This window comes from Hyperoodon ampullatus (genome assembly GCF_949752795.1).
Source record: "Hyperoodon ampullatus genome assembly, chromosome: X".
NCBI classification, from domain to species: Eukaryota; Metazoa; Chordata; class Mammalia; order Artiodactyla; family Ziphiidae; genus Hyperoodon; species Hyperoodon ampullatus.
In genome coordinates, this window is record NC_136913.1 from 112,768,752 (window position 1) to 112,781,506 (window position 12,755).

Genomic DNA, 12,755 nt, shown 5'->3' on the forward strand with positions numbered 1-12,755 from the left:
ATGATTAGTGATGTTGAGCATTCTTTCATGTGTTTGTTAGCAATCTGTATGTCTTCTTTGGAGAAATGTCTACTTAGGTCTTCTGCCCATTTTTGGATTGGGTTGTTTGTTTTTTTGATATTGAGCTGCATGAGCTACTTGTAAATTTTGGAGATTAATCCTTTGTCAGTTGCTTCATTTGCACATATTTTCTCCCATTCTGAGGGCTGTCTTTTTGTCTTGTTTATGGTTTCCTTTACTGTGCAAAAGCTTTTAAGTTTCATTAGGTCCCATGTGTTTATTTTTGTTTTTATTTCCATTTCTCCAGGAGGTGGGTCAAAAAGGATCTTGCTGTGATTTATGTCAGGGAGTGTTCTTCCTGTGTTTTTCTCTAAGAGTTTTATAGTGTCTGGGCTTACATTTAGGTCTCTAATCCATTTTGAGCTTATTTTTGTGTATGGTGTTACAGAGTGTTCTAATTTCATTCTTTTACATATAGCTGTCCAGTTTTCCCAGCACCACTTATTGAAGAGGCTGTCTTTTCTCCATTGTATATTCTTGCCTCCTTTATCAAAAATAAGGTGACCATATGTGCGTGGGTTTAACTCTGGGCTTTCTGTCCTGTTCCATTGATCTATATTTCTGTTTTTGTGTTAGTACCATACTGTCTTGGTTACTGTGGCTTTGTAGTGTAGTCTGAAGCCAGGGAGTCTGATTCCTCCAGCTCTGTTTTTCTTTCTGAAGGTTGCTTTTGCTATTCAGGGTCTTTTGTGTTTCCATACAAATTGTGAAATTTTTTGTTCTAGTTCTCTGAAAAATGCCATTGGTAGTTTGATAGGGATTGCACTGAATCTGTAGATTGCTTTGGGTAGTAGAGTCATTTTCACAATGTCGATTCTTCCAATCTAAGAACATGGTATATCTCTCTATCTGTTTGTATCATCTTTAATTTCTTTCATCAGTGTCTTATAGTTTTCTGCATACAGTTCTTTTGTTTCCTTAGGTAGGTTTAATCCTAGGTATTTTATGCTTTTTGTTGCAGTGGTAAATGGGAGTATTTCCTTAATTTCTCTTTCAGATTTTTCATCATTAGCTTATAGGTATGCAAGAGATTTCTGTGCATTAATTTTATATTCTGCTACTTTACCCAATTCATTGCTTAGCTCTAGTAGTGTTCTGGTAGGGTCTTTAGGATTCTCGATGTATAGTATCATGTCATCTGCAAACAGTGACAGATTTACTTCCTCTTTTCTGTTTTGGATTCCTTTCATTTCTTTTTCTTCTCTGATTGCTGTGGCTAAAAGTTCTAAAACTATGTTGAATAAGAGTGGTGAGAGTGGGCAACCTTGTCTTGTTCCTGATCTTAGAGGAAATGCTTTCAGTTTTTCACCATTGAGAATGATGTTGGCTGTGGTTTTGTCATATATGGCCTTTATTATGTTGAGGTAAGTTCCCTCTATACCTACTTTCTGGAGGCTTTTTATCATAAATTGGTGTTGAATTTTGTTGAAAGCTTTCTCTGCATCTATTGAGATGATCATATGATTTTTCTCCTTCAATTTGTTAATATGAGGTATCACATTGATTGATTGGCGTATATTGAAGAATCCTTGCATTCCTGGTATAAACCCCACTTGATCATGGTGTATGATCCTTTTAATGTGCTGCTGGATTCTGTTTGATAGTGTTTTGTTGAGGATTTTTGCATCTATGTATCAGTGATATTGGTGTGTAGTTTTCTTTCTTTGTGACATCTTTGTCTGGTTTTGGTATCAGGGTGATGGAGGCCTCATAGAATGAGTTTGGGAGTGTTCCTTCCTCTGCTATGTTTTGGAAGAATTTGAGAAGGATAGGTGTTAGCTGTTCTCTAAATGTTTGATAGAATTCACCTGTGAAACCATCTGGTCCTGGGCTTTTGTTTGTTGGAAGATTTTAAATCACAGTTTCAAGTTCATTACTTGTGATTGGTCTGTTCATATTTTCTATTTCTTCCTGGTTCAGTCTTGGAAGGGTATACCTTTCTAAGAATTTGTCCATTTCTTCCAGATTGTCCATTTTATTGGCATACAGTTGCTTGTAGTAGTCTCTTAGGATGCTTTGTATTTCTGTGGTGTCTGTTGTAACTTCTCCTTTTTCATTTCTAATTTTATTGATTTGAGTCCTCTCCCTCTTTTTCTTGATGAGTCTGGCTAATGGTTTATCAATTTTGTTTATCTTCTCAAAGAACCAGCTTTTAGTTTTATTAATCGTTGCTATCGTTTCCTTCATTTCTTTTTCATTTATTTCTGGTCTTTCTGATTTCTTTCCTTCTGGTAACTTTGGTGTTTTTTTGTTCTTCTTCCTCTAATTGCTTTAGGTGTAAGTTTAGATTGTTTATTTGAGATGTTTCTTGTTTCTTGAGGTAGGATTCTATTGCTATAAACTTCCCTCTTAGAACTGCTTTTGCTCCCTCCCATAGGGTTTGGGTCATCGTGTTATCATTGTCATTTGTTTCTAGGTATTTTTTGATTTCCTCTTTGATTTCTTCACTGATCTCTTGGTTATTAAGTAGTGTGTGTTTAGCCTCCATGTGTTTGTATTTTTTACAATTTCTTTCCTGTAACTGATATCTAGTCTCATAGCATTGTGGTCAGAAAAGATACTTGATACAATTTCAAATTTCTTAAATTTACCAAGGGTTGATTTGTGACCCAAGATATGATCTATCCTGGAGAATGTTCCATGAGCACTTGAGAAGAAAGTGTATTCTGTTGTTTTTGGATGGAATGTCCTATAAATATCAGTTAAGTCCATCTTGTTTAATGTATCATTTAAAGCTTGTGTTTCCTTATTTATTTTCATTTTGGATGATCTATCCATTGGTGAAAGTGGGGTGTTAAAGTCCCCTACTATGATTGTGTTACTGTCGATTTCCCCTTTTATGGCTGTTAGCATTTGCCTTATGTATTGAGGTGCTCCTATGTTGGGTGCATAAATTTTTACAAGTGTTATATCTTCTTCTTGGATTGAATCCTTGATCATTATGTAGTGTCTTTCTTTGTCTCTTGTAATAGTCTTTGTTTTAAAGTCTATTTTGTCTGATATGAGAATTGCTACTCCAGCTTTCTTTTGATTTCCATTTGCATGGAATATTTTTTCCATCCCCTCACTTTCAGTGTGTATGTATCCCAGGTCTGAAGTGGGTCTCTTGTGGACAGCATATATACGAGTCTTGTTTTTGTATCCATTCAGCCAGTCTATGTCTTTTGGTTGGAGCATTAAATCCATTTACATTTAAGGTAGTTATCGATATGTATGTTCTTCTTTCCATTTTTAAAATTGTTTTAGGTTTGTTATTGTAGGTCTTTTCCTTCTCTTGTGTTTCCTGCCTAGAGTGGGCTAATGTATTTTATAAACCTGTTAGGCCACTAGGGTCATTGCACCCCAGCAATGCTCAGGTTACTGCAGTTTTGTATTGAGCAAAGTTATCTGTCCCTCCTGCATCAACACTTGAGAAACACAAAGTAAATTGATGTGGCAGTAGCCTAAAAGAACTGTTTCCTGTTGAATTTACTTTCTTGGATATTGAAGATGAGAAGAACAGAGTGTGAAATTGAGCTTGTTCACATGAGCAGTTCCTGAAATTCCAAGCAGGTTGGAAGTTAATTCTTCAGTTGGAGAATTCTCTCATTGCATCCCTCCTACTCCTTCTAACAAGGGAATGAGTGGAAATTCAGAAATTTTATTTCTGAATAAAATGAATAAAGTCTCCCCCTTTAAATTTTCTCTTTCCTGTAGCTTAGGCTTTCTGAATTATAATCCTTGAAAAATGGGGGATTCAAATCCAAGCTGGTGTTTCTCCCTCTAATATTGTATCGGAAAGAGTTCAGGAGAGATGATGAAAATTATTTTATTGTTGCAAATTCACATAAATCTCTCAAAAGATGACTTGGGTGAGGATCTGAAAAAATAGGATGAGATGGTCATTCTAGGCTGAAGGAATACTATTTTAAAAGTCACTCTCTCATGTATTTAAATTCTACTGCTTAGTCTTTTCACACAAAATATGCTCATTGTAGAAAATTTGGAAATACTACTTAGTAAAAAGAAATAGGAGTACACATGTAGTTAATAGCAACTACTATTTATTGAGCACTTACTATGTCCTTGTACACTATCTCATTTAATCCTCAAAATAATCTGATGATGTAAGTACTCTTATTTTTTCCATTTGACAGATGTAGAAACTGGGGTCCAAGGTCACACAGCTAAGAGGTGGTGGAGTTGAGATATGAATATAGGTAGTCTGAGTCTAGAGCCCAATTGCTTAACCACTGTGCTTTTTTTAATTGAAAAAATAAATATTTTTAAAATAAATATTGGTTTACAATATTGTGTTAGTTTCAGGTGTACAGCTAAGTGATTCAGTTACATATATATTTTTCCAGATTCTTTTCCATTAGAGGTTATTATAAGATATTGAATATAGTTCCCTGTGCTATACAGTAAATCCCTGTTATTTATTTTATATATAGTGGTATGTATCTGTTGATCCTATACTCCTAATTTATTCCTCACCACCTTTTCTCTTAGGGTTCTATATCTGTGAGTCTGTTTCTATTTTGTAAATAAGTTCATTTGTATTACTTTTTAGATTCCACATATAAGTGATATCATTATATTTGTCTTTCTCTGCCTGACTTACTTCACTTAGTATGATTTTCTCTAGGTCCATCCTATAGAATGCTAGATTGGTTTAATACCTGAAAAAAAATAATGTAATATACTATATTAATAGAACAAAGGAGAAAAAATGATAATCACAAGAGAAGCACAAAAAGAATGTGACAAAAGCTAACACTCAGTCATGATTCAACAAACCAGAAATAAAAGGGAACTTCCTCAACCTAATAAATATTATCTACCAAAAAATCCACAATTAACATCATACTTTATGGTGAAAACTGAATACTTTCCCATAAGTTCGGGAACAGGGCAATGATGTCTGCTTTCACCACTTCTTTCAGCATTGTACTGGAATATCCAAATAGTGAAATAAGGCAAAAATAAATATAAATAATGAATGAATAAGTAAATAAAATGCATCAAGATTGGAATGGAAGAATTAAAACTGCTGTTACTATTATTCAACATAGTTTTGGAAGTTTTAGCCACAGCAATCAGAGATGAAAATGAAATAAAAGGAATCCAAATTGGAAAAGAAGAAGTAAAGCTGTCACTGTTTGCAGATGACATGATACTATACATAGAGAATCCTAAAGATGCTACCAGAAAACTACTAGAGCTAATCAATGAATTTGGTAAAGTAACAGGATACACAATTAATGCACAGAAATCTCTTGCATTCCTATACACTAATGATGAAAAATCTGAAAGTGAAATTAAGAAAACACTCCCATTTACCATTGCAACAAAAAGAATAAAATATCTAGGAATAAACCTACCTAAGGAGACAAAAGACCTGTATGCAGAAAATTATAAAACACTGATGAAAGAAATTAAAGATGATACAAATAGATGGAGAGATATACCATGTTCTTGGATTGGAAGAATAAACATTGTGAAAATGACTCTACTACCCAAAGCAATCTACAGATTCAATGCAATTCCTGTCAAACTACCACTGGCATTTTTCACAGAACTAGAACAAAAAATTTCAAAATTTGTATGGAAACACAAAAGACCCGGAATTGCCAAAGCAATCTTGAGCAATCTTTTTTTTCTTTGATTTTACACCAAAAGCAAAGGCAACAAAAGCAAAAATAAACAAATGTGACTATTTCAAACTAAAAAGATTCTTCACAGTAAAGGAAACCATAAACAAAATGAAAAGACAATGTGTGGATTGATACAAAATATTTGCAAGCCACATATCTGACAAGGGGTTAATATCCAAAATACACAAAGAACTCATACATCTCCATAGCAAAAAATGGGCAATTTAAAAATGGACTAAGGACCTGAATAGACATTTTTCCTAAGAAGATATCCAAATGACCAAGGGATACCTGAAAATGTGCTCAGCATCACTAATCATCAGAGAAATGTGCAGATCAAAACCACAGTGAGATATCACCTAACACCCAGTAGGATATCTATTATCAAAAAGACAAGAAATAAATGCTGGTGCGGTTGTAGAGAAAAGGGAATCCTTGTACACTGGTGGCAGGAATGTAATCTTGTACAGCCACTATGAAAAAAAGATTGGAGGTTCCAAAATATTTAAAAATAGAACTACCATATGATCTAACGATCCCACTTCTGGGTATATAGCCAAAGGATAGAAAATAACTATCTTGAAGAGATAGCTGTACTCCTATGTTCATTGCAGCATTATTTACAACAGCCAAGGTATGAAAACAACCTAAGTGTCCATTGAGAGATGCATGGATAAAGAAAAAGTGTTATATATACACAAAGGAATATTATTCAGCCTTAAAATGAAGGAAATCCTGCCATTTGCAACAACATGTATGAATCTGGAGGGCATTATACTAAGTGAAGTAAACCAATAGAGAAAAACAAATACTGCATGGTATCAATTATATGTGGAACTTTTAAAAAAAGGAGTCAAACTCATAGAAATAGAGAGTAGAATGGTATTGGTCAGTACTGGGGGTTAGGGGAAATAGGGAGAGGTTGGTAATAGGGTACAAACCTTCAGTTATAAGGTGAATAAGATCTGAGGATCTAATGTATAACATGGTGACTGTAGTTGATAATATTGTATTGTAAAATGGACATTTGCCAAGAGAGTAGAACTTAAGTGTTCTCACCAAAAAAAAGAAAAAAAGTAAATATGTGAGTGATGGATGTGTTAATTAACTCAATGGTGGTAATCCTTTCACAATGTATATTTATAACAAATCATTACATTGTGCCCTTTAAATATTACAATTTTATTTGTTAACTACACCTCAATAAAGCTGAAAAAAACCTATCCAAAATAGACTATATACTGTATGATTCAATTTATATAACATTCTTTTTTTTTTTTTTTTTTTTTTGTGGTACAAGGGCCTCTCACTGCTGTGGCCTCTCCCGTTGCGGAGCACAGGCTCTGGACGCGCAGGCTCAGCGGCCGTGGCTCACGGGCCCAGCTGCTCCGCGGCATGTGGGATCTTCCCGGACCAGGGCACGAACCTGTGTCCCCTGCATCAGCAGGCGGACTCTCAACCACTGCGCCACCAGGGAAGCCCTATATAACATTCTTAAAAGGAAAAAAATAGAAATGGAGAACAGATTAGCATTTGCCAGGAGTTAAGGATGAGAGAGGGGGATTGGGAGGGAGTTGGGTGTGGTTATAAAAGTGCAACATGAGGGATCCTTGTGTGGATGGAACTGTTGTGTATCTTGACCATGTCAATGTCAATACCCCAGTTATGATATTGTATAGTTTTGCAAGGTGCTGCCAATTGAGGAAAGTGGGTAAAGGGTACATGATATCTCTCTGTATTATTTCTTACAACGTCATGTGAACCTACACTTATATCAAAATAAGAAGTTTTACTTAAAAAGATACCATTAAATAAATGAAAATATAAACCATAGACTGGGAGATTTCTGCAAATAATATATTTGATAAAGGGTTTATATTAAAAAATTTAAAGAACTCTTACAACTCAATAATAAAAGACAAGTAACTCAAATTTTAAAAATTGGCAAGATTCTTAATAGACATTTCTCCAAAGAAGATATATGAATGGCTAATAAGCACATAAAAATATGCTGAATATCATTAGTCATTAGGAAAATGCAAATTAAAACTTCAGTGAGATGCCATTACAACACCCACTAGATTGGCTATAATAAAAAAGGCAGACATTGCTAAGTGGAGAAACTAGAGCTGGTGGGAATATAAAATAGTACAGCCACTGAAAATTTCTTAAAAAGTTAAACACAAATACTATATGACTCAACAGTCCCATGCCTAGGTATTTACCCAAGAGAAATGAAAACATTTGTTCACACAGACAATTATATGACTGCCTATAACAGCGTATTCACAATAGTGAAAAGTGGAAAGAATCCAAATACCCATTAACCAGAGAATGGAGAAAAAGAAGTATTTCCATACAGTGGAATACCATTAAGCAATTAAAGGGGACAAATTTGCTGATACATGTTATGCGATGAATGAGCCTCAAAATTTTTATGCTAAGTGAAAGAAGATAGATACAAAAGAACTACACATTTTGTGATTCCATTTATATGACATGCCCAGATAAGGCAAGTTTATAGAGACAGAAAGCAGAAAAGTACTGGTGTAAGTGTAAGGGTAGGAGTGAGGATTAAGTGTAAAAGGCTATGAGGGAACTTTTCAAAGTAATGGAAATGATCTAAAATTGGATTATGCTGATAGTTGCACAACTCTATACGTTTACTAAAATCATGGATTTTTACACTTACAATGGGTGAGGTTGTGCTATGTAAATTATACTTCAATAAAGTTGGTAAGCGTAAAAAATGGTACAAATAGGGCTTCCCTGGTGGCGCAGTGGTTGAGAGTCCGCCTGCCGATGCAGGGGACACGGGTTTGTGCCCTGGTCCGGGAGGATCCCACATGCCGTGGAGCGGCTGGGCCCGTGAACCATGGCCGCTGAGCCTGCGCTTCCGGAGCCTGTGCTCCGCAATGGGAGAGGCCACAGCAGTGAGAGGCCCGCATACCGCCAAAAAAAAAAAAAAGGTACAAATAAATACCAAATGTTGGCAAGGAGGTGATATGGCAAATCTCATACACTGTCAATATGAATATAAATTGGTACAAATACTTTGGAAATACTTTGTCACCACCTGATAGAATCTGACCTCCTGAGCCCACAGTCTTTTGAAACCCTGGGCCAAGGAAGTTCAGTTACAGAATGATGAGAGTATTCACGGCTGAGGACACACAGTTTCAGTGGCACCCAGTGCATGGATCTGCTTTGGCATGGAAATGTTCCTCATAGGTCCTTTCAGAATTTTGATGCTACTCAACTTCATTAGGTTTCTCATCTCTGCTTTTTGACACCTCCCCAAATTCTTACCTCTCTGGTCATCCAGTCTAAAGTCTCATTTCTGGTCATTCTCAAACCAACTTGTGCTTCCTGCACACTAAACTAATGCTGGGCTCATTCAGCTACTTCCCTGTCTACCAACACTTTCCACGGTGCCTTCTGGAATCCTCAAACTGAGTCCTGGCTTTCTCCCAGGTACTTCCAGGTGACTCTGACTACTTGCTACTCATTCTTCTATGGCCACAAACTGTAGGACTGGGGTCAGGTCAGTATTATATTTGATTCAGGTGGCACTTCCAAATGACTTTTCCTCTACTCTTATGTAGAAATCATTCCCCGTTAAGGCTCATGTCGTCCAGGTACACCATCTTCTATCCCTTCTTACCTCTGTCATTTTCCAACCCCCTGAATATATCCTTTTATTTGGTGAGGAATTTGTCACCCAGATCGCTATCTTTATCTCCACACAAGTGCAATTATTTTGGATGATCCATCCAACCTCTTTCCCTTCTCTACTCTTCTTTACTTCTTTAACACCACCTCCACCCTACCTCAGTCATTCACCCTCAAGACTACACATTAGAACTTGTCATGTCCCATTTTTGATATCTAATCCTCTGACCGCCCTCTGTCCACAAGTTTTTACTCCTCCCAACCTCTCATTCTCATATCCAAACCATATCCATTCCTTGATCTAGTTGAAACTACTGCATTTTCTCCTAATTGTCATCTCTCTTCTAAATTCACTTTTTCCCCTCTATAGCACAGACCCCATGGCTCATCACGTAAGCCCTTGAGTTTTGCTTTTATTCTTCCATCTGCTTGTCCATCATGTGAAATCCAAATCAATCCAGACTTCCAACTCCTTTGTTCTTCTCCCCAGGCTGCTGTACACTGCTAGAGAAAAATCACACAATTTTTCAGATTGGGATCATTGCCAGTTTATGATTTCTAACCTAGTGGGGCCCTTAGTGCTTAGTGCTAAGTGCTGTCCAGCTATCCTATTCTTTGTCCTTAGTTAGCATCCTTTCATATTCTTCTCAGGGGCTATTTTCAAACCTTTTCCATTCTTCTCAAACCCTTTACCCTATCACCTCGCTCCTCAGAGGATAATCTCATAAGATAACCTCGATTTCTACTACAAATAGTAAATAGAACCCACCAAACAGGATCTCCCTCCATTCCTTGCTAATAAACCTACCAATCTATTTACATCTACATAAACTTGCTTCCCTCCTACTATCAGAGAAGAATTGTCTGTTAATGCCAGTCCCTCCAACTTTGCTTTGGATACCATCAGAGCCATATATTATTGTTTCTAACTCCTGTGCATTAAATCACCCCCTCTCCATTGGATATTTATTTAGGAAGTTTAGAGACATCTCATCTTAAAAAAATAAGCAACCAAAACCAGAAATGAAACAAAACTTCCTTAGCTCTGATGTCTCTAACTCTCTACTACCCCCATAGATATTCTTTACTTTTCATCCAAACTTCTCCAGAAAACTGCCTACATTCACCATATTCATTTTCTTACTTCCCATTTCCTCTTTAATCCATAGTCACCATGCTTCTTCTTTCCCGACCCTCACTTCCCATTGTTCCTCTGAGTTAAGGTCAACGGCTCCAATAAGTTCATTTTGCCAAACCCAATGGAATCTGCATTCCCACCTGACTCAATCTATCTTGGCAATTGTTAATGATGACCATTTCTTTCTTTTTAAAATTGAGATATAATTGACATATAACATTGATATAACATTGTGTGTAAGTTAAAGGTGTACAACTTGATTTGATATATATATATATATATATATATATAGCAAGATGAGTACCACCATAGCATTAGATAGCACCATTTCTTTTTTTTTTTTTTTTTTTTTTGCGGTATGTGGGCCTCTCACTGTTGTGGCCTCTCCCGTTGCGGAGCACAGGCTCCGGACGCACAGGCCCAGCGGCCATGGCTCACGGGCCCAGCCGCTCCGCGGCATGTGGGATCCTCCCAGACCGGGGCACGAACCCGTTTCCCCTGCACCGGCAGGCGGACTCTCAACCACTGCGCCACCAGGGAAGCCCGCACCATTTCTTTTTAATGGCGAGAACATTTAAAACCTACTCTCTTAGCAACTTTCAAGTATATAATACAGTATTATTAACTATAATCAGTATGCTGTACATAATATCCCCAGAACTTATTCATCTTTCAACTAGATGCTTGTCTTCTTTGACCAACATCTCTTTTTTCCCCACACCCCAGCCCCTGGTAACCACCATTCTACTCCCTGTATCTATGAGTTCGGCTTTTTTAGATTCCACATGTAAGTGAAATCATACAGTATTTGTCTTTCTCTGTCTGACTTGTTTCACTTAGCATAATGCCTTTGAGGTCCATCCATGTTGTCACAAATGGCAGGAGGTGTTTCTTTCTCATGGCTGAATAATATTCCGTTATATAGATATAGATCTATTTATCTGTCTATCATCCATCTATCACATTTTCTTTATACTTTCATCTTTTGGTGAGGGAGGCAAGAATGGTTGCCTTAAGTTGTTTCCAAATCTTGGCTTCTGCAAGTGAGACTGTTCTTTCCCTGAAATTATCTTTACATTTCATTTTCATGGCAGCACTCTTTCTTGGTTTTCCTCCTACCTCTCTGATTGTTTCTCAGTACACTATGCAAGCACTTTTTTAGCCCATCCCTTAAAGGTAGCTCTTCCCTAGGATTTAACTTATTTTTTATACACCCAACTCTCTGTAAGATCATTTAAACTCTTGGCTTCAACTATCATCTGGTAGCTGAAGATGCCCAAATCCATATCTGTAGCCCTAACTTTTCCCCTGAGCTCTAGACATGCATATTCAACTGAGTATTAGACATCTCTCCCCAAACATAATATGTCTAAAACTAAACTCATCAAATCAATCCACCACCCCCAACATGTTCTTCTGTTTTCCCTATCTCCATGGATAACATTTTATTGCATCAGGTTGCTCATCCCAGAAATCTGGTCTCATTCTATTGTTTTCTTTCTACTACCAACATCTAATGTTCAACCACATTTACTAGTTTTTGCCTGCTTGTCACCTCTCCTATCTATCTGGTCTTTCCACCCTTACTGTTACTGCCTTAGTTTAGTTCTTTTTCTCATTCACCTGGACTAGTGCAATAGTCTCCTAACTGGTCTTCTAGCTTTCCATTCTTGCCTCAAATCCATCACATCCATAGCAGATAATCTGATCATGTCCTTACCCTGCTCACAACCCTTCAGGATAAAGTCTAAACAAGTTAGCATGACCTGAAAGAACATCCATGATCTGGTGCCTTTCTAACCCATCAGCTTCATTTCTTGACACTTAACATCCTTCTCCAAAATCCTACACTCCAGCTATATTAACTTACTGGCAGTTCCTTGAACACACTCTACTCTCTCAATCCTCCATACCTTTGTGCATGCATTCTTTCTGCCTGAACTCTCTGAATTCTGCCCTTAGAGAGTCCACTTAGGTGTTCCCTTCTCTTTGCTGCCTTCCTGGATTCCCCTAAGCGGTCACAGGCACTCCTTCTCTTTTACTCCCTTTGCGCATTATATGAATCTCCATCAAAGCAATTAGCATATTTGTCCCAATTTTCTTTTTCACATCAGATGTCAACAAGCTTGTGACTCTCGGGCTACATCATGCCCTCAGGAGTTTTGTTTGGCTTGCACAGGAGGGATTATTATGTGAATGACATAAGGACTTAGCTCATGTTTCTTCCTGGTAACAGTCAGCTGAAGCTG